The following is a 27060-nucleotide window of genomic DNA, read 5'->3' on the forward strand; positions in this document are numbered from 1 at the left end:
GCATTATGATGCTTCATGAAAGAAATGGTTAACTTCTTGTTCTTTGACACACACCCCCCCCTAAAAATCCTTAGATTTATGTGCAAAATATTACATTTTTATTTATGCCATGGGCCCATGAAAATCAATCACACTATTCATGTAAGTGCAATTTTCTGGATCAGTTTTTAGTTATTGGCAGATTAATGCAGTAACTCTGCTGAAGTCACAGGCAATTGCTCCTGGTTGCTCTTGTATTCTTGGTGATAAAGCATAAATACGATGGTAACCAAAGCTCATCTATTGCTAACACTGATAGGAGGATGAGTGAAGAAAGATAACAGCTTGAAAGAAGGTATTGGAGATATCAGAGCAGGAGCAGTGCTGTTGTAGCAGATACTAAATAAAAGGCTAGCAGTTTTTGTGGATGCCCAGATGAATTTGATACACGTGAGGCTCTTTCTATTTGTTGTTGTGTTCCCCACCATGCCAAGTGTAGTGAAATACAATGAAAGCACAAAAGCTATCAAGAAAATTAACAGCTGCCTACAAAAGATACCTGTAAGAAAGCAAATTGATTTTCTTATGTGTGCAAAATCTGCCTGGGTTTCAGAAAGAACTGGATCTTTCCCAATATTGTCTGCATTGTTCTGTGAAGTTCCAAGAAGGTTCAAGAAAGAATTCAAATAGTCACTATTCATTAAGTAACCTATGTGTAAATACCATAAACTTGACTGAATAATAATGATTTTTTTATTTTATTTTTTTTTCTTTCCCAGTCAGGACCTTAAATCGCTACTCTGCTGGTACTTAGCATAAAAGATAGAAGAATGTAACTGTTCTCCTGACCTTACAGGTACGTTCCATGTAGCAGGAGGGAACCAACAACATGTGTCAGGATAATCTCTCCGAGGTTGCATACTTAATTAACTTTATCAAAGACAAAGTTTCTCTCACCTCCCTGAAATTAATAAGAGATGCAGCCGCATGTAAGTAGTTCAAAAATGATATGTAGAAGTATTTTGCAGTGTATTTTTCCCAGTGGTTTGTCTGAGTTCATTCAGCCATGTATGGTTTTATGGTTCACTAAAAAAACACCCCTGAAATTTCATAGATTGCTTGTCTTGACATGTTACAAGTGGTTTTTACATGTTTCAGTTTTGCTTCTTTTTGGAGGAAGGGCACTTTTCCTGCTCTTCTTACACTGATAGCTGTAAATTATATGTGTGTGCCTGGTTAGTGATAGCTAGAGTCCTAGGGGAACAGAAGGTACTGATCTCACTACTTGATATTTGGAATGTGAAAAGAATGCCACTTTTGATGGACTATTGCTGTCCAAATTCTAGTTGTACTGCTGTGCTTTCTGTGCTTTATCACTGTATGTTACCTGTTCTTACCTAGTTTTCATATGTCTTTTTGTCACACAGTGCATTCTGACCAAGTTCAGCTCAGAAAACAGTATATTGTGATATGTTGTAGAATTATTAAAGAAGGTGAAGCATTTAACATCTATCCATAACAAAGTATTATAACAAGTTGACTGCAGAAATATGCTTAAATTACTCTCTTCCTATTGTGGTCTATTTATTTTAGCTATACCTGCTCAAAACAGACACTTGTCAAACAAACAAACAAACAAACAAAAAACAGCCAACAGGACTACACTGATCATACTTTGTTTCTATTCCAAGCCACAGCTCAATGCCTGCCTTGAGCAAATGAGACAGGTTGTGGGCAAATGTGCCAGGGCCTGAAGAACAGGAATCATAGTCACAGTCATTTCCAACTTTATGCAGAAAGCCACATCTGCAGAGAACACTGTTGGTTTGCTTTCCACTGGGTTCTTTTCAAATGGGTGAGAATTAGAACCTTGTTTTTCTTCTCACATGGTTTTATATATGCTTTCTGAGAAGTGAATTATTGCCAAATATAGCTTATAGGACTGCAGCAGAATCTTTCCAGTCTGGCTGTCTGCAAAAAGTAGGTTCAGAAAATATAGGGCTTTTATATTTGCCCGAAATTTACAAGGAAGTTGCACATTTATATGCACTATGGAGCACACATGCAGTAAGCCTAGTGTTTCCCCAAAAGACTGTGCTTACTGTGTGGCTGATATATTGTTAAAATTGTATAATTGTGACTACGGTATTTCTGAACAAATGCATATGCTTACTGTAGTAAATCAAATACATTTTGGAATGTACATACATAAAAAACATATGTGGAACTTCTGGACATATGGTGACCTCTTTGGTGCTGCTGTGTGTGCATAGCTGATGTGACCTAAATACCAAATAAGTAGGGTACATATGTACATATATATATATGAATAACAGAGTGAGGAATCCCAGAGGAATTGGGAAAACCTCAGTAGTCTGAGACGTGCAAGGGTACACTACACAAAACCTCATGACTAAGACTCTGTACGTTAAAATTCTTAGCATCTGAGGAGAAATGCTTAGTGAAAGAACTGTACAGGAGTTATGTGGCTTGGTGACTACGTATTATCTATCCAGCAATAGTTAATGTCATTATTGGTATTCACAAATTATTCAACATTCTGTCTGTTATAATTTGCTGTGCTCATGGATGGGACCTCTAGACAGATGTTTCCAAGTATAATTCTAGTCATAATTCAGTTTTCATAGTACTTTGCATAAATGTCTATTTTTGATGATGCACTGCTTTAATTTATTACAGCATTTTTGTCAATTCTAAATGGGGCAAATTGACAGGAAAAGGCAATTGCTTTTCACACAGTATTATTGACTTCTGAGAGATTTTCAGAACTAAATTACACAGATACGTGTCAGAGGGAAATACGATCCTGTGTACAATTTATGTATTTCATGGTGTTGAGCAAGGAAGGCTAAGTACAGAAAATAGTGCTTTACAGTTAACCTGTAAATCTATTGATTTGAAGCATCTTAATTTTAAGAAAAAAAACCTGCCTGCTTGGCTAATCTACATTAAGCATTGCAGTTATCCTTGTAAAGAATAAGCTCATTAATATTTAAACTACATATTAACTGCATCTCTTACAAGGAGATTATATTCCCCATAGCTTCCATTAATTATAACCAAATTAACACGAACTGAAAATAACTGAATGGGAATGAATCTTTCATTGTTCAGTCCAAATCTTAGTAAAAGTGATAACAATATGTTTAATATAAGTAACAGTTTTGATAGTTATTCCTTATTAACTGTACAGCAGTAAAGAGCACTCCACTCATGTTGCTCAGCTCAGCAAATTGTAGAACACATCTTGAAGTAAAAGTAAATTAGTACAGTGCCAACACCTGTGTAATGTCCATTCCCATGTGATTTCCTGTTCTTCAAATAATCCTGAAAATAGCCAGTTTAGATAATTAACAGAAAGCTATTATGAAGAACAATATTCTCTCATATTGTCAGAGAACAGATTACAGTAGATTTTCTTTTGCTGTTTTCACATGATGATTAGACCTTGTTTAGGCAAAACTTTAGTGTCTTAGGTGAGACTTAGTATTCAACTGTTATCTGTTAGAAAAGTTGAAAGTACAAAGCTTTCTCAGGTTTGATTTGTTCTGGCAAATATTTACTGGATCACTGATGGATGGCAAGTTGACAACAATCTGGCAATGTGCCCTTGTGGTGAAGAGGGTTAGTGGTGTCCTGGGCTACATTAGGAGTGTTGTAAGCAACCCGAGGGAGGTGATCCTTCCCCACTATTCAGCACTCGTGAGGCCACACCTGGAGTACTGTGTCCAGTCCTGGGCTGCACACTGCAAGAGGGAGATGGAGCTACTGGAGAGAGTCCAGCGTGAGGGACTGGGCACATCTTTCCAGTGAGGAAAGGCAGAGAGAGCTGGGACTGTTTAGCCTAGAAGAGAGAAGGCTCCAGGGGCACCTCATCCATGAGCATAAATCTCTGAAGGGTGAGTGTAACAAAGGTAGAAGTACACCCTTTTCAGTGGTGCTCAGTGACATGGCAAGGGGCAGTGAGTACAAACTGAAACACAGGAGGTTCTGTCTGAAGATACAGAAATACTTCTTTTACTGTGTGGGTGACTGAGCACCAGAGCAGGTTGGCCAAATAACTTAAAAGGCATCTGGACATGGTCTGCTCTAGGTGACTCTGCTTGAGCAGGAGGGTTGGAGAGGATGACCTCCAGAGGTCCCTTCCAGTATCAACCACTTTGTGATTCTATGAAATAAATAACCAGAGGAACTAAAAGTGTGATACACTTCCTAAATCAAGATGAAGCTAAAGTTTGATACAATAGATGGATGAAAACTGTTAGTGCTAGCCAAGTGTGTGTGTTTATGGGTTAGGAGAGATGGCATCCAAAACCACCAGTGATCCCTACATGTCATAATGTTCTGTGGGGCCATTAACTGCTTATTTTAGAGTAAATCAGTTTTAAAACGGATTTGATGGCCCAGGAATTTGGATAGCGGTCTTCTTATCCCTTATTGCTTTCACTTATGATTTTATTTTCTGTTACTACCCACTTGTGTATTCTAAATGATCCTAAATTTGAGCATACATATAATAGCTGTGATCTCACAGAACTTCAGTATTTACATTTGCTTAATACCTGTTGATCTGTTTATAAAATCAAGGTTAAAACATGCAGTTGCATAGAGACCTATGTTAATTGTAAGCTTATGATATCTAGCTGTACATTCTAGAGAATGTATAGGATGTCAACTGAACCTTTTCTCAATACAATCCAAATTTCATAACCTGCCCCATAGAATTCAGTTTTTCTGCAACGACCTGGCTGGACAATCTGAAGAAGCACTCTGTGCCATGCCTTATTTATTTGTTTTTCATATGAAAACATAATTTCTGCAGGGAATTCTATTTCAGCCACAGAACGAAGACCTGTGAACAGCTCTTCTTTCTGCCTGAATGTTCCCCTATGAATTGCTGATGGTTAGGAAAGCTCACAGTGACAGAACAGGAGACATCAGCTTTGTGCTTAGATGACAATAGTCTGTGTCTGTGCTAACTGCAGCTGGCACCATTAACTACCTATCCATAGACTGAAATAAAAACAATTATCACTGCATGCATTAGAATGATGAAATTCACTCTGTTTCTATAGTAACAGGAGTGACAATTTATATTATGACCTTAAGAAAGTAGAATGTGACCATTTCTTTTTTTATTTTTTGCAGTTTTACAAGGAACAGCAATTCACAGAGAAAATAATGTTTATGATGATGCACATAATTGACATAAATAAAGGTAAGATGTGCTTTACCAGTAACAAAAAGATGCACAACATACATTTGATTTGGAATGTTGATTTTGACTTTTAAGTATTCTGTTATGTAGAGACATACCCAATTTAGTGCTGTTTGAAGTAGATTTTTCTTTTTATGTTTATTACAAATATCCTTTAAGTGGAAGCTTTACAAAAAATCAAGAGTAGGAAAGAAAATAAAGTGAGGGCTTTAGCAAGTCATAATTTTTAAATTGTTTTGCCATCTGGTCTGACTTAAAGTATCATATGAAAAAACAGGTTTACATTCTGAGCTTTTGTCTTCAGAAGCATGTTGAGGTATCAAAACTCTGCAAGAGATTATTTCATGGATATGGTTATTATATTGCAGCATTTTAAAGTCTATCCAAGCTAGCATTAATCTGGATTGTTTGTTTGTTAGTAGCAGGAAAGCTGTGGCAAAATGTTGATCAATCCTAGCTAGGATGTGTCTTTATTGATGCTTATGAAGTAGAATATTCTAGTGTGCACCTATCAAGAGATAGAGTTCCTTAGTTCTTTAGACTTATTTCAACATTCTGTTTGAATATTGCTTTGTTTCAAAATAGCCTCCCTTTCCAAAAGATACAGCATGTTTAACTGTGCAGTCATTTAGTAACAGGCATAATTCTTGAAGCATTTAATAATTTACAACCTTCCCTCTCCCTACGTATTTGTCTTGTCCAAAACCTCTTTCCTCATTATGTGCTAAATATATAAAGTGTTTCCATGAGCAACTCTGGAGCTAGGATCATCTCTGCTATGAGTAAAGGATTATGGAGAATCTCTTCAAGTTAACTAAAGCTTCAGGAGCATGACAGTAATCCATGCCTGTTGGTCTTTCCTTGCATGTAGCAAAGATGATCAGATAAAGAAAGAACAACTTAATTCTAACTCTGTGCTAAAAAAATCCTGTTCAGACACTTGGTATTCTTTCTTTAGATGTATTAATTTTTTATTATCTTGAATTTATGGGATTTTTTTTTATTAAGGTTAATGATTATAACCGATTGTAATTCCAAGGGTGTCTATGTGTTTTAGAGAAGTTTTTAACCTCCAGCTCATTTTCAAAATTAATTTTACTGCAGTAGAGCATAAAATACGACATCATACTATATCTTAACATCCTTTTCTTAGCCCAGGCTTAGACAGCTGATTTAATTACATTTTTTGAAGTGCATGGATGTTTTAAATTTTTTTATATTATGCATCCCAAACTGACAAATAGGTCTTTTCTGTACCTGCAGTTATAGTAATAAACACAGATATTCTTCTTTTAAAACTGCAAATAATTTAGTTTTAGATGATAAGCATTTTGTTCAAAGTCTGGAATATTCAAGTAATACTATCTCCATTTCTAAGCGAATTCAGCTGATCTTAACAGAAAAGTTAAGAGTAGAAATGCGGAATATTTTTAGCATCTAGGTTTGCACATTAAATGTATAGTCAGTTATATCAAAATAAATCTGGTAGTTTATGAGCCAGATCATACATCACATGTGAGTTAAGATTGTGTGAGTGTCACCACAGCAAGAAAGGAAACTGCTTAAACATAGAACAGGAAGAATGAAGAACACTGCTTTTGTTCATGTAAAAGGAACTATACTTTAAATACACCTAACACAGTTCCTCTTCTGAAGCACAAATGGAATAAAGAACTTGTTTTAAAGCACGTAATGGCACTTCAGTTTGTAACTTGGTGAGATCTAGTGTGGTCTGTGGGGAATTCTGGTTACTCTAACTATACATTCTTCATTTTGATTTTGGTGATTCTTATGTATGTATGTTCTGTACTCCTGTGAGAGTTCACCTCTAGATGGAAATATTGTAGAAGATTAGCAAGAGATTTATGTGAAATGGAGAAAAAAGGAATGTAGGTTGCTTATGCTGTTCTTGGAATTCCAATGATAGGATTATATTTTCATAGTTACATAGTTATTTCACTTATTTTAGCTTGCTTGTTTATGAAAAATGTGTAGAAATGTTCAGTCGTATTTCCCTGGTTTTCTGTAATTACAAAAGCTGGTATATCCTACTCAAACCGTGTAGTATTTCCCAGTTACTTCGGTGTTTAATTTCTTGAGGTGGCTGCCTAAAAAAGGCATGTGGGACCAAAAGTAGCATTTTGTGAATTAAGAGTTAAGGTTCCAATTGGCATGCAAGTACTATGTAAGTCTTCCAAATTCCAATTAAATTTAGAATTTAGAAAATCAAAGTCCAGCTAATAATAAGATCCTTAGCAGAATATATGAGATTGAATAGTTAAGCTGTGAACAGTCATGTGTACACATCGCTTTTTAAACCAGGTATTTTCCTACCGTAAACAGCTGAAGGATCATAATGATGGCTCACCAGTAGATTATGTTCCCACACACAGCCATGCATCATTAAAATATTATTGTAGAGAGATTTATTACTTTGCATTTAAAACCAGTGTGTTGTAAGAAGCAATAAACTGAAGAGCAGCTACGGTAAGGGTAGGTAATCACTATGTTTTACCAAGGCAAAATTAATAGCTAAATATGTCTGATTTTAGTTAGCACTTTAGTTAGCACATCCCAGATTGGCTTTATATTTTAGTGACAGTTTTCTATTTGCAGAGCATCTTTTTGTTCATTCAATTTTTTGGCTATAAAATCATTCTTTCTCTATCCCAACATCATCACAGCTACAATACCACCATTAATAAATACTCCCTTATTTTTCTCACATCAATAGATGTGTAAATATATGTCATCGTTTACTCACTGATCCTTCAAAAACAAGCACCAGTGAAAAAATAAAACTACTCTTCATGAAAACACCTCAAGGATGTGTTCCAGTTTTGGAAAATCATAGAGAGGATCAGGGAACAGAATCCTTTTCAAACTAGGGGTCCATTTGGAAATGAAAATGAAAAAAACGGAAGTAAAGTGAATGAATCACAGCTCATTTTATTCTGCTGGATATAATCATCTAGGACTAACATACATAATATTTGCAGTTAGTTCTTGTTTGACATCTTGTTTGTCTAAAGAAATCCGCTCAAGATCCTGAGTGCTAACACACTCCTTGAATTCCTATCAGTATCCCTGTTTAACCTTTGCTGCTACAAAGGTTCATAAATAGTTCTGCCTTTTGGCATGGAATTATGCAGAGAGAGAGTCTATAATGACAGCCTTCAGTGATGAAGCAAGTACAGAGAAAGTTCAGTAAATAAAGTGTGAGATTGTGGTTCCAGTTTCCAAAAGTATAGGAGGGAAAGGCTGTGTGCAAGACAGCTGCCCCGGCTTCTAAAGGTACACCGAGGAGCAAAGATTTCCAGCCTTCTTTGAGTCCCAATAGCCATTGAATAGCATGGCTTTCAATGTAACTGGAAATTTCCATTCTGTGGTTTTAAACATATGAATTTCAAATCAATTCTAGGGTGGCTTCCATCTGGTAGGATTTTATTAAATGGTATCTGTTTCTAAATCTTCCTGATACCTTTGTTTATCCATAATCTTGCCTCCTATTCTTTATAAGAACTATTCTTAAATTATACAGACCTATAAAAAATAAAAATATTTTTAAATTTAGGTAAGAAGAATGCCAAAGGCTAATCTAATTAACAATCTGATTTTTACCCTTGCTCTACCATTTCTTCAATATCCTTCAAAATATTAATTTGATATAAAAACAAAATGTCACACTACTTGTATATGCATATGAATGCAAGTTGTGTCTTCATGGCATATGGTATTCAGTTAAGCCTGGTATAGCTGACATATGTTGAAAAAAAATCTTTCTGGTATTAGATATTTAAATTTATTCATTTGCATTTTGCTGTGGATAAAATGACACTGGGCATTTATGGCACTTATAGAGATACCATTTTTCTTGAACAAATGGTTCTTGTTTATTTAAACCTTTCAAAAGAGTTACTGGAAAATTTTTCATATGCAGAATGAGAGTCCCAGATCTCTACTTCTGGTAATAAATTCAATTTGCAATAAGCTGGAGTCCAGTCTTACTTAGTCAGGTGATTTTCAGTGGACTTTTAGTTTTGAAGGTACCAGTCCATAAATTTACAATATCTCAAAGAATGGCAGGCTTCACAATGTCTCCCTCTCCTGCTGTCATTTCATGCTCTTCTATACTGAGGGAGTTCACTGACTTTTTTTTTTTAAATATACTGATAGTCTGCTCATTGTAGTCTTAAATATTTACCTTTGATTTCCACTTTGTTCCTAGGCCAGTATTAAATGTGTGAACATCTGTAGTGTCCAGAAGAGTGCTTTGCATAGTTCTTTTAATTCCTCATTCTTGATCATGATAAGCAACACTGAGTCCCAGAACTGAACTGCTAGCTTGTCGTACTGCAAAAAGTCTCGATAACAAGTCTTTCCAAAAATTGGACTCACTTCTTTAATGTTGCCATGGCAATAACATTCTGCAAATTCCTAAGTGAAAGTTTTTAACCTAATGTGAATAACTTAATCAGGGAAAGAGCACTCAGAAGTTCTAGATCTATGTGTTCTACTTTCCTAGGCATCCATAATAATAATGTACATTAACTTGAATTTATTTTAGGAGGAGGAATGAGAACGAATCATTCTTTACTGGGAGAGTATAATATATTTTAAATACGTAGTCTGAGTGAGTGCAAAAAATGGAGAACACCGTTTGTAAAGTTAAATTGAAACACACTAAACGAAAGTGCTCAGTAGTTCCATAGCTGCATGAACTACACTCTTGAGTGATGGTAGTCTTCTGCTCTTAGCTTTATTTCCTCAGAAGAGTAAGATAAATTCAGATAGGTAGAGGAGATCTGTTCAAATTAAAACTGCATTGTTCAACATAGGATTAGTAAGAAGCTTGAACTGAGACCGTGAGTCTGAGATGTGTTGATCTAGACAAAACCTCTGTGGGGCCTCAGCATCCCTAGAATGGGATATCTAGCCATCCACTATCCATCATATTTGAGAAGTTGTACCGGTCCACTGAAGTACCCACTGACTGGAAAAGGGGAAACATAACCCCCATTTTTAAAAATGGAAATAAAGATGACCCAGGGAACTACAGACCATCAGTCTCACCCCTATGCCTGGCAAGATCATGGAGCAGATCCTCCTGGAAGCTATGCTGGGGCACATGGAAAGTAAGGAGGTGACTGGTGACAGCCAGCATGGCTGCACTAAGGGCAAATTGTGCCTGACGAATTTGGTGGCCTTCTGCAACAGGGTTACAGTGTTGGTGGATAAGGGAAGAGCAACAGATGTTATCTCCCTCGACTTGTGCAAAGCATTTGGCACTGTCCTGCACAACACCCTTGTCTCTAAATTGGAGAGACACAGATCTGACAGACGAACCACTTGGATAAGGAATTGTCTGGGTGGTCGGACTCAGAGCTGCGGTCAATGCCTCAATGTCCCAGTGCAGAGCAGTGATAGTGATAACTGGTGTTCCTCAGGGGTCGGTGTTGGGCCCAGCGCTGTTTAACATCTTTGTTGGTGACATGGACAGTGGGATCAATACACACCGATGACACCGAGCTGTGTGGTGCTGGAGGGGAGGGATGCCATCCAGAGGGACCTGGGCAGGCTGGAGAGGTGTGCACCTCATGGAGTTCAACAAGGCCAAGTGCAAGGTCCTGCCTATGGGTCAGGGTGATCCCAAGCCCAAATCCAGGCTGGGCGAGGAGTGGCTGGAGAGCAGCCCTGCAGTCCTGGGCTGCATCAAGAGAATTGTGACCAGCAGGTCAAGGGAGAGGATTCTCCCCCTCTGCTCCACTCTGGTGAGACCCTCCCTGCAGTGCTGTGTTCAGCTCTGGGGCCCCCGGTATAAGGAGGACATGGGCCTGCTCATGTCAATCCAGAGGAGGCCATGAGGACGATCAGGGGGCTGGAGCACCTCCCTGTGAGGCCAGGCTGAGAGAGTTGAGGATGTTCAGCCTGGAGAAGAGAAGGCTCTGGGGAAACCTTCAAGCGGCCTCCCAGGGCTTAAAGGGGGGACAGGGAAGGTGGGGAGGGGCTCTTCATTGGAGGTGTGGGGATAGGACAAGGGATAACAGTTTTAAACTGACAGAGGGCAGATTTAGATTAGATGTAAGGCAGAAATTCTTCCCTGTGAGGGTGGCGAGGCGCTGGCCCAGGGTGCCCAGAGCAGCTGTGGGTGCCCCCTCCCTGGAAGGGTTCAAGGCCAGGTTGGACGGGGCTGGGAGCCCCCTGGGCTGGGGGAAGGGGGCCCTGCCTGGGGCAGGGAGTTGGGACTGGATGGGCTTTAAGGTCACTTCCATTCCATTCCATTCCATATAGCAAAAGGCTTTTCAGGAACTAATTTTGGGGAACTTCATATTGTACTTCAAGTTGAGGGTACAGGCCTACAAATGACTCATTTTTATTCTCTGGTAATTCCAGTAATTTCTGGGTTAATTTGTTTGCAGTATACATAGTGCTTTATAACTGAGTAGGGGAAAGATTGTTTTCTTCTAAAAGGTAAAGGATTGATACTATTTATCCAAATACTGATTGTTCATCTGATGATCGTGCATCATATGCTTGCTGAAAATATATTCACCTAAGATCTGCTTTTTGGTTCCATAGCATTTTGAAATTAAGGTTTATTTGAGTTTGTTGTGCAAAGAATGGATGATGTAAAAGTGTCAGTTTTGGGTATTTGGGGTTTATTCATTGAAAAGTATTCTATGTACTACTGTGAACAGATTCCTGATCCAAGCATGTACATTGTCTTATATTATTTCCTCTGTAATAAGCTTTGCACTGTGATCAGCATTGAAGCATTTACTTTTTGCTGACTTATACACTTAGGATGTTAAAAAGAAATACACCCTTTACAATGGAAGACAGAAATCAGTACTGTTAGGATAAACCCACCAGATCTTTAGCTACCTAGTGTTTATTAAGGATGCAAAACTTATGAGTGCATCTAATTGGCATGCCACAGATCTCTACTTCCATGTTGGCAAATCTGTAGGGCTTTTGTTGCTGCATATAAGGTAGTACTGCAGTACAGTCATCGCGATACTGTGGTTGCAGTAAGAGACTAGATGACAACTTGCTCAGAGTATTTTTAGGTTTTTTACAACTACATTTTAAAGGAAAATGTTTTTCAAGTAGCTATTCTCCACACTGCATCGAGGATCATATTTCACAAGAGCTTAATTCATATTTAGACCCCAAAATTAAACAGTGATATTTTAAAAAAACATAAACTGACTGGAACTTGCTTGTTGATCAGCATTTTAGGAAACTTAGCTACTTGCTTTTCTATTCTAAATGGAAACTGCTGACTTCTTTGAAAAATCTCTCCCTATAATTGTATACTTTGATTGCTAACAGAAGGCTGAAAATATGGGCTTGAAATGGTAAAGTACAAAGCACACAGTTTCAGTGATTTTTGAAAAAGTGGCTTTTTAATCTGGTTATTTGGTTTCATGTTCTTTGTTCTTTGATATTTAAAGTTTGCACATATGATTGTTCTACTGGATGATACTACAGTGACCTTAGAATAAGCGATAGTTATCCTCAAAGCCTAGACGGCTGTCCTTATAGTACAGGAGTGTGTCATTAGTCCAGATCTATGTTATTATCTCTGAATCTTTTTACATCCTTAGATTTTCTGCTTATAAATTTAACATGATCACTAACTAGAATAACACAAGTAAAATGAAGTCTTTTCAAACCGATTGATAATTGTCAGTGTCTGTAGCCGTATGTATCTGGGTGCTGACTAAGATTAGAGATAGATCTCCCTAATATTTACTGTTTCTATTTGATTTGTCCAATCCTGGGACATAATGCTACAATTAAAACATAATTTCTATATAAAATATGTTAAAAGCACTCTAACAATGTGACAACATAACAGTGACCATGGCTTTTCCATCTGTTTGCATCAGTTGCTCATGAAGGTGACCAGTCTTCAACTTCCATTTTGGACCTTAGGTGACAGGGAAAAAATGGCAAACACTCAACTGCCTGAATAAAAGTGTAATTTTGTTGGAAACTGAACTCTTTCCAGGATCTTTCTTTAAAAATAATTGAATTCAAGGGACTGTGCTGGTTATAGCCACAGCAGCATGACAGGAGAGAGGTTATCTTTAGATGACATTATCCTAGCTACTATTTTGTCATTTCAGTGTCCCAACATATTTTACTAAGGGATTGGTTTCTTTTAAAGACAGAGGAAATTTCCTTCTACCAAAAAGACAACACAAATCAGCATGTGTGTATTGGGAAGGAAAAAAAAGGCCTATATTTTTGGTTTGCCACAAAGCTGTTTGCAATGCAAAACTGCCTGTAATTTCAACATACAAATACAAGCCTGATTACTGTGTTTGAGGGAAAGCTATTTTTGACAATTTGACCTCCTTGAGTGATACAGTTTTAACCACATTATCTTTGTGGAGCCCACATCTTTGTAAGGTGCTGTTGCTACCAAAATAGCTATGGTTAGTATGTTGGTTGCCCAGCTGTAGAGAACCATGGGCTTTTTTTCCTGTGTTAGTGGAGAAAATCATGTTATACAGCTAGAGAGTCTTGTTTTAGGCTGGGTATCTACCCAGAGAAGAAAAATCATGCTAACAAAATCAGTAAGGCTGTAACTGTTAACCACAGTTATTTTTGCATAGCAAAGGAACTAGATGTTAAAGTACTCCTTTCCAGTCTTGTTTTTAACATGTAAATGTTGAATTGAAACGTTGAACGGTGAGATTTATTATCCCAAGGTTGTCTTGCCTTACCAGTTTAAGAGATTAAGCAGCGGAGTAGACTTCTGAAGAAAAACAGCTGATATGGCAGTAACAGAGATAAATTCAGAATTAAGGTTATATATAAAGAATGGAAAGCCTATCGAGGCATTTGAAGGCAGCCATGGCAACCATGTTACTTCTCTGTCTCACAATTACATTGTCATTTAAAACATTTTAGGTTTTGGTCTCAGATGAAATGGAGTTCTATAGATCATTTTTCTTTTCCAGAAAAAAATACATTTTGTCCTATGTCCTAACTCTTATTTCTTGCCTTTATATGAGGACAACTATAAGCATTGTTTTCCACTGACTGAATTATTTCCCTACAACATCTTACTTTATCTCCCATTTTGAAAGGAGAGGCTCTTTCTTATTCTTAGGGGTAGAGAGCATAAAAGAAGTGCATGCCAAATCTTACTCAAAGATTATTTTGCGTTTTATTACAGGATGCATGCATCTGACATCAGTGTAGCTTAAAAATACTCTGCCTGCTAGATTCCTACTTAAATATTTTCAAGCTGTTACAAGGCATATGAAATACAGGTCTAATTTAAAGGTTTTTATGCAACCATGCATCACAAATATAATACCTAAGTGAATCATAGATATTTATTTACAGATCTAAAAATACACTTAGTAGTTGCCTTGTGAATAAAATATACTGGTTGCCTAGAAAGCTTCAAACCTTGAGCAGTAAAGCTTTCACCACAGGATTCATTGTGATTAGAAAAGGTTACTGTTAAAAATTATGCTAGCACTGTACAGCCGTGATGTGGGGAGTACAACTGCAGAAATAAATTTGCATTCTTGGGACTGGAATATTGACTCTTTAATGGAGAAAGAAGGTAGAAGAGAAAGAGGACTGATAAGGATTTTCCATGACTTGATAACTGAGTGGGAGGAGTCACCATGTGTTCATTATGACCTATGTCTGGTGCATTTATTGATAGGTTTGATCATAACATTTGTTTATGCAGATAACTGTTTAAATATATAAATTGTGTCCTGCACTGCAGATTTAGAAGTACAGTTTACAGAAGTATGAACTGTGTGAAGAACAAGATGCAGTAAAATATCCCAGTGTTCAATGAAGATGTTAGAGGGTTGGTAGTCCATGAATTCTGAGCTTTCAAAGAGTATCAATCTCATGTTTGTTGGACCTGTGCTTTAAGTTCTGTATGCTAGGTCACTGGTACCCTTCCTTATCTGCATTGCTCAGCACAGTAGTCCTGTCTGGAGAACAAGACAAGCTTGAAAGTTATTAAGGACTACTCACAAAGAATTAAAAAACATTATTAACATATCCTTAAACCAGAGTTTATTATTATCTTTATAGTCAGTTTTTGCCATATTCATGAAATCTAACTGTGCTGCCAAGGACTGTGGGGAAGATAATAAATAAAGACTGTGTGATAGGGTAAAGGCTTATTTTTATTTTAGTGTAAATTCTTCCTTTGTTAACTGTATATCTCACACAAAAATATATATGAATTCTACAAGCAGTTGTATTTTAAAGAAATAAAATTCCTGCAGAATCGTAAAATTAAGACCAAGATGTATAAGACATGATTTAAATATCTCCAGTGTAATAAAATCCCTCTTAAATAAGAAACAATATATCTAGAAATAATTGTACTTCCATAAGAAGCAAGGAAAAACCTGTTTATTACAGGTTCATTAAATACAAATAGTTTCTGCAATGTTTCTGTTCAATAAAGAAGAAAACTTAGCTTGTGTGAAAAATTAATGTGTTTATGATATATATAGTATTTGATTTAGTTGATAATTCTTTTTGTTCACATGCCTTTACCTATAGTATGTGTATGAACTTTTATATTATGTTAATTGAGGCATCAGTTGAAAATACTACTTATTAAAAAATGAGGTCTGGAGAGCTGCAGTACAATTTTATAGTCTTACTAATTTTCAGTATGAATAAATCACTGTGTTGCTGTCAGCTCTGAGTTCCAAATTTGGTAGTTACACTCGATGGAATAAATTGTGAATTAAAATAAATTTTTATACAGGGATGCATCAGTAGTGAAACTAAAATACGGTGGCATTATTTTGCAAAAAGTTGTGAAAGAAAAGCATAACTTAATATTTATGACTCTCCTGTGGATATTGAACTATATTTTAGCATCAGCTAATGTAATAGATGTTTAAGGTGTAATAAAACCTGATAGGATAAATTTAGTAGTAAATTGAAGAGAAGCATCTAGCTATGAATATTGTATGAAGTTTATTCTTTAAGGGCCTTATTCAGAAGTTGATCTAATGTATTTAATACTGTTATATCACCTCTGTATCCTTCAGTCACCTGTGAAAAACAGAGTTGAAGCATACCTTATAAAAATAAGAGAAGGAACTGATACAGAAGTGTTACTCTATTGATTTTAGGAGCTTTTTAAATGACTGGTCTAGTGCAAGCAATGTTTGCCAACACTTCATAACACATTTCATGGTGTGATCTGCCATCTAGTGTTAAATTCCCCAAAAGGAGCGAAACACTGCAAAATCCTGATATTAGCTTTATCAACAGTATATTTTGAGAGCTAGTGGATTTTCTGAAACGTTGGGTGTTCAGGAATATACTGTGTATATACAGTAGAGTGAAGAGACAATGTTTACTTCTGCTTTTACTGACTATTTTAATATTTGCAATCTAGTAATCTCTTCAGGAACTTGTTGTCTGTGGATACATATCTATACAAAACTGTCCTCCCAGCTACAACCATGTGGTTTGATGTCTATGCCTCAGGTGATGTTGATACCTGCAGTGTCCTTTGTAAGAGTGGACACTTTATGTTATATTGACAAAGAAATTAAATTACAAAGAGAAACAGTTTTCTAAAGGCTTCTAAATGCATCTATACAGGTAGGGAAATAAATTAATAACTCCAGATATTTTGTAAAGAATACTTACAGAGTACATTTTGTAATGCTATGGAATATCCTTGTAATAAGTTGAATATGACAACATTGAGTTACTCTGCTTCTATCATACAAACAGAGGTGGGATCCCATGAATTCAAGCAGAAAGTTGCTAAAAATTGTGGTTTTGTGAGGAAAAAAAGGCTTCTGTATTTGGGGGCAGTGTAGGAGGTATCAACAGTTATAAAAACTAAGGCTAATAGTGCCACAGTAATCAATTTTCTTTCCTTCTCTTAGCTGAAATAAAAAAAATATTATGTTCAGAAATATTATTCCAATGTTTGGAGTTAAATAGTCAAAACTCAGGAGCAAATTGTGCAGATGAGTTAATTTTCTCTGAATAAAGCAACAAAAACTGGGGGACGTGGTTCTGTCCCCCAACTAAGATTTAAGCAAAAGTAAAATTCAAAAAATATTTCCTAAGTCTTATTTCAGTAAAGGTTTTAAACATGTTTATTTGCTTTGCTGAACCAGAGCCACAAAGTGTCTTTTTCATTGGATGCTATGCTCTATATATCCTCAAAGTGTTTAGTCAATAACCATGATTTACAGATTTTGTCACCAATCCACATCATGGATTTAACTAAAAAATTTTAATTTGGTCAGCATCAGTCTCAAATTATGTATGAATTTCAGTTCTAACAAACAAGGATAATGGGTTGAAGAGATTACATGTTGATACATTCAAGAGAGATGGATTGAAATACACCCCCACGGTGATGTTCTACAGTAGTCTTAGGAATCTGATGAAACCTGGAAAAGAACTTGTAATACCTCCCCACTTAACATCCATCTTAAAATCATTCTTGCTTTGAAAAGAACTGAACCGCCCTTCTAATAGCCAACTATTTTGTCCTAAGGACAACACCAATATGTAAGTAATGTTAAACTAGAACCTTTAGGTTGAAAACTTCTTGATTCCTATGAGCTTTTTGGTGTTCAAGTCCTTTTACAAAGTTGATTTTATTAATACCTGGTACCTTTTTTCCCCTCCTCACACAGTAACTCACATAAAGACATGTCATTCTTTTTGATCAAAACAGGAGGGAGAAATTAAGAAACTCACTATATCCAAGTTCTTTGTGTTTCGAATATTTATTTTCAGTGTTGTGTCAATTTTCTAAATTAACCTCGTTTTTTAACAGTTTCAGGCGAAGCAGTGTAGAGCAGCTTGTTTTGTGGTCTGGCAGCCATCTAATCTGAAATGGGAACTATTTAAAGTACTTGTCAGACAAATATAACTTTCTCTTGATTCTAGATGAAGGGAAGTGGCTTTTATAGTGAGTAATCTTACTACGATGGCAAACTTCAGAATCACTGTACTTACGAGTTAGCAGCAGTTGAACTAATTGAGTATAAATGGAAAAGATTAATCTCTTACAAAAATACAGTACACTATTTGAAAGTTAATGGCAGTTGTCATACAGTAGAAAACTGCAGATCTTGCTTTAATTAATTGAATGCATTAAGTGTAAACAGAGTCACTCAGAAGTGTCTTCTGTCTGTATATGTATAAGCCAATTATAACACTACTCTTGTTGCATGTTAAATATTTTAAAAACTTGAGCTGATTTTTCTGTATTTCTGTAAACTATGCTATACCCATTAGCAGACCTTTGTCCGCAGCTGACTGAATCTGTGGACATCAGTTGTCATTGATCCAGTTTAGGTCTTTCATAATTATAGTCTAGAGGTAGCTCTGACCAACCTCAGTGGAAGCCATTAAACTTTACCTTCTTACAATAAAATGCCTGTGATTCTTCCTTTTAAGAGGAATGTAGTGTTTCACTTGTATAGCACACCAGCCCAGATAGGCGCTGAGAACTGTCTATAAGTCATAGAAAAGTGAATTTTACTATTGTACAAAAAGCTATTATTTGCTTCTTAGAGCAAAGCCAAAAAGTGAATCATATGACTCACTATCACTCAACCAAATTGGTGTTATACACCTGTTCAATGGATATTCATACAGACATGCCATTCATGCTCATAGTTTTTAAATATTTGTGAAGTATGCACATGAATTTAGGGTTATCTGACTAAAATTCTGATTCACTGAGATTTAAAAATATTACCTTACAAAATTAGTTTTTATGGAAATTATAATTAGAGTAATAGTAAGAGTGTGAAAGAGCAAATTGTTCTGTTCTGCCGGTAGATCATTAGAAAATCTGTCTGCAGAATTCTAATTTCACAATATTTATTGGTAGTGGTGGTGTAAGTATTGTGTGCAGCAGAAGGAGCTCAGCTTGAATGTTCAGATCCCAGATGGAACTTGAGCTGCTGGCAGTTTAAAAAGTCTATATTTGACTTACAGATTCCTGCAAATGTTGATGCAGAGAACTAACCATGGAACAAGAAGAAATCAAAAAACTGGAAAAGTAGAACTGAGCTGAATATATTACCTTCCATTTCAGATAACGTTTTCTTCACACTGCTGATGTCTGACTAGCCGTTTGACATGTCAGGGTATACTATGGCTTCTATACCTGAGGACAGGATGCTATTCATGCAAGTAATTAGTTTGTAGAGTTCTTCAATGCATATTAAGTCTTATTTATTAAGGCGTGAAATACCATTTTTTATGTCGAGACCTACAAAAATCTTTAATAAAATTTTCATGGACATATAAGAAGAAGGAATTGATGAAACAGATTTCTAGACTGCTGCTGCACTGGCACTGTTGTTAGCTGTTCTTAATCTGACTGCCCATGTACCTTTTGGTTTCAAGGCTTTGGGACTTGTAAGATTTTGAAACACTCTACTGGGATGTAAAGGTTATATCAGTTTACAGAAAACATCATATCTGCTACTATACATAGTAGGAAAAAAACCCTGCAAAATGGATGTATTGAGGGATTTTGAAAGAACAAATGAAAATGTACCTTATTTTGCTATAGTTCATTTACTACATAAAACAAAAAGCAGTTATGATATCTATTTAGAAAAATAATACAGTGTTGAAATATGGCATTGTGACATGATTCTAAGAATGCTAAAGCCATGTCTACGGTCTTCAGTAAATGCATGTTTAAGGGTTTGGGATAATGTCCAGGGCAAATCTTTGCATTGATTTTCACTTGACATGCAGATTAAATTCACAGAACTAGTTTGAATCATATAAATGTATCCCAAACCAAACTTGGATTAGGTTATCGTCTTTGAATACTTAGTTTTACTTTCTCTGTAGATCACCCCAAATTATTTCCATATAATTCTACGTAACATCTGCTATTATCGATAAAGTACTAACTGAGGTAATTTAGTCTCCTGGGCAGTCACCTCCCTTCTGCCAGCCATGCAGAAACTGAACCAGGGAAAGCAGAATTCACTCCTGGGGGTGCATTTTGTTTGAGGATTCCCAGAGGCCTCTTTTTATGAGAGAAGTGACTGTTTCTCTTATGTTGCCTTTTGAGGAAATGGGAGGAAGAAATACATATTCCATTTTGTTCTATGAAAAAGTACCACTCCAAGTATTATTACTGTGGCTCTGTATGTATGTAGGCCTCCCTGTTGGAGGAAATGTGTATGGTGCTGTGTGTTTTGTCAGGAGGTAACACTGTGAGAGAAGGTAGACTGCAAAAAATACAAAAGAGGATTGAAATGTCCTGAAACAAAATTTATACAGTAATAAAGAATGAGAAAGAAAGAAAAAAGAGAAAGAGGTATACAATGTACAGACAGGAAGAATGACTGAGCAAATGAGCATTCTGAATACACTTAGGGGGAAACAAAACAAAAGGAGAGGGCCTGATGACAAGATAGGAAATTACAGATGAAAGGTAAAGAATATAAAGATGAGGGAAAAGAGTTCTTGCATACCTGGAAGGCTGCAGCTGGAAGCAAGTGGTGCTTTGTAGAATCCTTAAAAAAAAAAAAGTGAAATACAAATTTGTCAATGGAATCTCACTACAGATTAGGGCATATAAGACTTTAAGTTAGCCTTATGCCTTGGCATGTTTCATCTCTACCCTGACATAACATGTACAGAAACCATCCAAAAATGTGCTGCTTGTCATGTGTGATTTCCTACTTTTGTTGAGAACTTGTTCCCATAGCAACATTGCTATCGTACTATAGCCTAGGTATGTAAGTATAGCAAATTAAATTTACATTTGTATGTGTGCACATACTCCTGTTTTCCTGAATAAACACACACACATATTGTGTGGATATTCAGATGGCATATTGAGTGTATCATTTGGAGCCCAGGACGCTTGGTTGGGATCTTTTCTCATTCAGACATAAATGCATACAATAGCTTCATGGAGAAATACATTTAAATAATACCACAGACCTTGAGGCTGCAAGACCTAAACCTATAGATTAATTCCATAATTAGCTGTATATTCTGAAAACATATTTTTGAAGAGAAGAAATATTCTGTGGAAGTATATTATGTATTGCACCCCCTAAATACTGTCTGTTTCCAAAATTTACATTTAACTTATGTATATATAAGTTACACCTTGAGTTACAAATGTTGTGATAACCCAGTTTCAGGTTTGTACAGTTCTACATATTGGATTGTTTTGATGGAGAACTACACTGTTCTGTGATCATGCCTTGTAAGCATTATAGTTGTACTTTTTTCTAAATAATCTAATCAGGGTTCCCTGTATGGTAGGTGTAGAAACCATTGTCATTTTACATAGCTGAGAGAGTTAAATTGGGTATTTTAAAAGGTAATTGCAGCGACGGGGTTGTGGAGCTAGAATTCTAATGCGAGTGTTTGGTGTTACTGAGAATGCAAAGTGTGTTCAGCAGTTCCTGGTCCAAATTTAAGGTACAAAAACAGCAAGCAAGAAAGTAACAAAATAATACCCAGTAAGCTTAGAGGGCAAAAATAAATTTTGTACCAGCTCTCTTCCTTCATGTATTAATGGGAAATATAACAGTAGTATGCAGTAGTCGGAAATGTAGTATGCTGCAACCGTCTTATACTTGAATTCACTTGAATACAGTGCAGCTGTAGTTCCACATCTTTTTCCAGCTCTTTCAAAAGCTACTGAGTGTTTTCATGTAAGTATAGCAGCTGCCCAGGAACAGCTTGTCCCTACTGAGTTTCAGTTTTACCATGCAAAACAGACAGTTGTTTTTCAGCAGCTGCAACAAAAAGAGTGCATTATTTTCCCATAGGTGAATTTAGTGAAGTAATTAACCAATCATTAATGTGCCTTTTTGATGGTCTTACATAACAGCTTTGGATGCTTTAAATGATCCGTACTTCATACAGTACTTTGAAATACACTATTACATTTGTAGAAGGATAGGGTAAGATGTATGAATTTTATTGAAGCTTAAGGCTTTCTGCATCTGATCAGTTCTGAGTGTTATGCTTGATAGCAGTCATGCCAATACATATTTCGCAGCTTAAGTGGCTCCCTGACTATTAATTCTCTTACTCTTTTTCCCCATTATCAGTATTGTTTAAGGAACTGCACTGTCATAAAGAAAACCAGCAAGAATAGGAAACAATTGTCCTCTGCTTCAAGCTTTAGGTGATGTGCTAACATTCTTTTGGTATGTACAAGGCAGTAGTGATAGACTGGTTTTATATATCTGCTGAAGAGCAGATAAGTTCTGTGTACTTTTGTAACAGTTAGGGTCTGAGTTGGGTATAAGTCTCTTTCTTTCTTTGTAACTAAACATTGTAACAGACTCTTAAAAGAACTGGAAGCTCTATTGATACAGACTTGTAAAAACTAAATTACTTAAATAGCTGCTGTAGATAATTTAGGTGTATGTGATGTAGCTTCCTTGGAAGAGGAATGTAGATGGCTATTTCCTGTCATTTTCCTGGTTTTCTATTATTCTGACATTTTTCCTGAAATGCAGTTTTAGACTGTACCCAAACACTACATTTTAGTGCTAGCCATAATAGCTGCTGATGTAATATTGCTCGGTAATTAAGTGCTTTTCTTTGAAGGTAGGGAGATAATAACTTTTTAATACATTTCCTTTTTCTGGAAAGAATTATTACTTGATCCAAGAGAATTAGGTGGTGGTGGTGGGTTTTTTTAACTGTGTATATACATTCATTTTTTTTAGCCATTGACAAAGAATGAGAAAACATGAGATGGAACATACCAGAAATATGAATAAAGGAAGAGGAACTGACTGATGTGCTGCAAAACCTTTCAAGGTAATTTATCAACCTTTCTAAAAATATGTGATTGTCAGCTATGGTATGAGACTCCTTCTTTAACAGCTTATTTCCAAGTTGAAGGAATACATTGAACCTACTTTTAGATTTATAAATCCAACAGATTTTTAGTTATCACAGTTCGGTCACAAATTGAAATATTTGAGGAAGTACTGTTCTAAATATTAGCTTAGATTTTTAGAAAGTTATTTTAGATTAAAAAGCATGGTTAGTTTGAATTCTGCTTCTGTCTAGTGCCTTATTTAAAAGAAAAAAGACATGGCTGGCAGATTTTATTTAGGTGTGATACAGAAAACAGTATATGTGGGGAATTACTCACATCTTACTATAATCTTTTTTGGAATAATATTGCCCTGAGCAACCAATACTTAGGAGATACTGTAAACCATTTAATATGAATAAACATTGATATTTTTTTAAAGTCCAAGCATATAATGAGCCTTAAAATAATGATTAAAATACATAAAAGCGAATTGTGCTACTTAATATAAAGTTAAAAGAACCTACCAGACACTGTGAGTTACTAAGTTACCTGCTGTTTGCCATTCTCTGTGCAATGTCTTAGAGTATATAAGTGTCTCTTAATGAATGTGTACTAGTGGCTCAGAAAAAAATGCCATGGGAGGTAGGTTTTTTAAGCTACCAAAGAAGTCTGAACTCTCCTCCTAACTGCATGAAGCACAGGTATATTCTTTTATTACATAAATTATTAGAAGTAAATTACCCAGTCCTTTGAATAATTTGCTCTACTAATAAAGAATAAACAAGTGTATGTAAGTTGATTCTAGCAATTCTTCAAGATACGGTTGTATGTCTGAGGTAACATTTCCATAGAAACCTCTTTATTTGCCCTGAACTAAGGGAGGCCATCCAACTTTGGTAGAAAAAAAATAAAACCAAAAAGCATGAATAATGCAGTACTGAGTATAACTTGTGGTTACACTTCAGCATTTTCCAATCCTCAGTTTCTAGAGACATTAGCATTGCAATCTGCATACATTTTTGAATGCAGCAGCACTTGATTGATTAAAAGTACACCAAGATTCTAAACCACAGCATATCACAGTGGAAACCAGGCTCAGTAATCTGTGTGATGAATTCTCAGAACCAGGTAAAGTGTGCAGCGTTAACGGAGAGATTTTTTGTACTGCTTTTTTTTCTTTTAGTCGGGTAATGATGAAAACATAAACGGTAGCATATGTAATAATGTAGTAATAACTGATCCAAAGCTGCAGAACAGTATTTCTCATGCCAACTTTTTATGTAAACTTGCACAAATCTCCTAACTCTGCACCCCTCCCTCACTTAATCCAGCTGTGTGTGATGATAATGCTCCCTAAGTGCCTAACGACTGACTGTAGGTCAAAGCTGAACAGACTTCTTTCTCTGATGAAAACACAGTTGGAGGGATCTCTGTTGACTCCAAAGGGAACAGGATGATATCCTGTGTTTGTGTACTGTTATATAAATGCTAAATAGATATCCAAGTCTGATTATTTTCATATACAATTTCTTACACTAAAATCTTCTAGGCTGCATCATCTACTTCTATGTCTAGCTGCATTAGGTACCTTAGAACTTTGGTTTAGTAAAGAGCAAGTTGCACAGATGCAGATCAGATAACCTATCTTGAGATGTATACCTGGTATTGTATAACAGTATTACCTTTCTAAAAGAAATTACATGAGGTGCATATTTAAGGGTTAGCAGATTGTTTCTGTAGGGAGGTGCTTGCATCAAATCAGCCCTGATCTGACAAGCATGTGTTGCTATGGCAATGGAGACTATTGAATGTTAACATACTGCTTCAGCTGTGTGCCAAATATGAATTCTAAGATCTGTGATACATATTTTAATTTTTTAAAACATATTCTTTTCCCTTCAAAAATTTATAGCAATGAACCATTTTTTTTTCTTGAATATTTTCACTGGTTGCAAGTTCACTTTGGCAAGCTTCAAACTTGCCTACAGTGTTTATAAATAAAACTAGTGAATAAAAAAAGCACAGTGTTTTTTTACAGGTTGCAGGTTTATTGATACTCATATTAAAACCCATAAGCTTATATATTATATCATAAACAGCTGTAATACAATTCTTTGTAAAACATGTTAAAAGGCAGCAAAGTTGGCTTTGCAGTAATGATGTTCCGTGTTAAATTTAAAACCAATATTGTCTGTAAGCTGTGTTAACAGTCTTTATACAATGAACCATTTATTTCAAGTTAGCTTATTTGTCTTTCATCCTTTGCATGACATGATAAATAAGTCTCTGCTAAATAACAAAATATGACTTGAGTGTTTTTAGAGAAAAAAATTAAAATTACCCTCATGTAAATGAGACATATACTTCAGGTTTTTTCACCCTGCCAGTGTTGCTGGAAATGTCTAGAAAGGCAGGAATTTTTGGGCACTAGTTCTAAACAATATCTCTTCCCTGAAAATTGATGTAAATGTTCTTTGAGCATTTGAATGTATTAATTCTTAAACACTGTCCTTGAAGGTTATGTTAAGGGAAAAAATGGATGGCTTTTGGTGTCTGAATACCACAGTCCCTTTTACATCCAATAGTCTACTGCAAACAAACTGGATTTCAGTAGACAATTTTGCTTTGTAGGCATTTCCGCAAGATAGATTTGCTTGATTCTGTGCAAAGCAGCTTGACTTTGCAGTCTCAGAAATACATGCTCCATTCTTTGCTCTGATAATGAGATTAAGTGCTTGGTATTTTTTTCCCTTTCCTTGCTTATTCTTTTTTGATTTTGTGTCTACTCATTTCCCAAATGATGTAGAATTCTTTCATTGTATACACATGAATCCCACCACACACCTACTTCCTGCCTGGATTCGTTGTACACAGAGCACCCACAAATAAAATGTCTCCTTCTACAACTACCATGCATGCCCCAGTAAGAGGATGTGCCTCAAAAGGCCCAAGATTTTCAGTTCTAGTGAGAGCTGTATTTGTATTAACCTCACTTCATGTCATAAATCTTTGACAGGTGGGTTAAAGGTCAATTTTCCACATTTATTTTCAGGGATTGCTTTGTAAACCATCAAGTGCAAAGGCTGTAATGATACTAGTTACCATGATTTTGCTGTCAGAGCTAATCTAGGACAACGGAAGTTTGTAAAGAGGGGGTTTTTTTGTTCAAAGAGGAGATTAATAAAAAAGACTGTGCTTAAATGTGGTTTCAGTAATTTCATTATCTAACAAAAGAAAATAATTTTTGATCTGGGTTTACACCTAATATACACAGTGACTACAGACAGCATTACCCGTTACCCTCCACCTCCAGATTAACTATGCAGCACAATTACAATAGAAACTAATGATTGTCTAGATTTCCTTTTGGGGCCTTGCTGGGAGACAGCAGTTTTTAATTTTTTCAGAACAAATTATTTTTTATCTTAAAATGAAGGGAAGAATTGGATCATCAGCCAACCTTAGGAGCCCTATGTTAATTTCTAGAGTAAATTAGATTATTAAGAATTTTATAACTTTGCTTTCTATTCTTCAGCAAAAGCGGTAAGATTGTGTGCTTGATAAACATGTTCACTGTATCAGGAAAAAAATATAACATACAGCTTTCCTGGTCTAGTTTCCAACTGCAGAATATGATAGCAGCACTTAGATATGGAAAATAATTTGTAAAGCAAAGTAGCAAACATCAATCTTTATAAATATATTCTTGTCAGTATATTCAACCTGTCTTAATCCATGCATTACATATGCCAGATCATCTTCTAGCTGGCAGTTACATGAGGAAAATTTAGTCAGTCTGAGAAGGAATACCTTAGTTTCCATGGAGCTACTCTAGTCTTTATGAACATGTTCGTAAGTTAGAACTGTACTGTAGGTAGAAAAGCAGCACTGAAATAAATGGGGAGCAGAAAGGCTGTGTAAAAATACTATGAAGAAGAAAGAAATTAAACAGTAAAGAATTTTTAGCTTTAGGTACTTCGCTGGTAAATACTTCTACAAGAGTGAAGTTATC

General features: G+C 35.9%; 1 long non-coding RNA gene across 1 annotated transcript in view; it reads left to right on the plus strand.

The window, feature by feature from the left end:
- The first annotated feature begins 764 nt into the window (after positions 1-764).
- The window catches only part of LOC116963166, a 31754-nt gene continuing 5458 nt past the window's right edge, over positions 765-27060 (plus strand). Inside the window, exons 1-3 of the long non-coding RNA XR_004407985.2 lie at positions 765-835; positions 5149-5218; positions 22951-23044. This is a non-coding gene — a long non-coding RNA (uncharacterized LOC116963166). The remainder of the gene's footprint in view (positions 836-5148; positions 5219-22950; positions 23045-27060) is intronic.

Source organism: Tyto alba, unplaced genomic scaffold (assembly GCF_018691265.1).
Source record: "Tyto alba isolate M040663 unplaced genomic scaffold, T.alba_DEE_v4.0 Super-Scaffold_26, whole genome shotgun sequence".
NCBI classification, from domain to species: domain Eukaryota; kingdom Metazoa; phylum Chordata; class Aves; order Strigiformes; family Tytonidae; genus Tyto; species Tyto alba.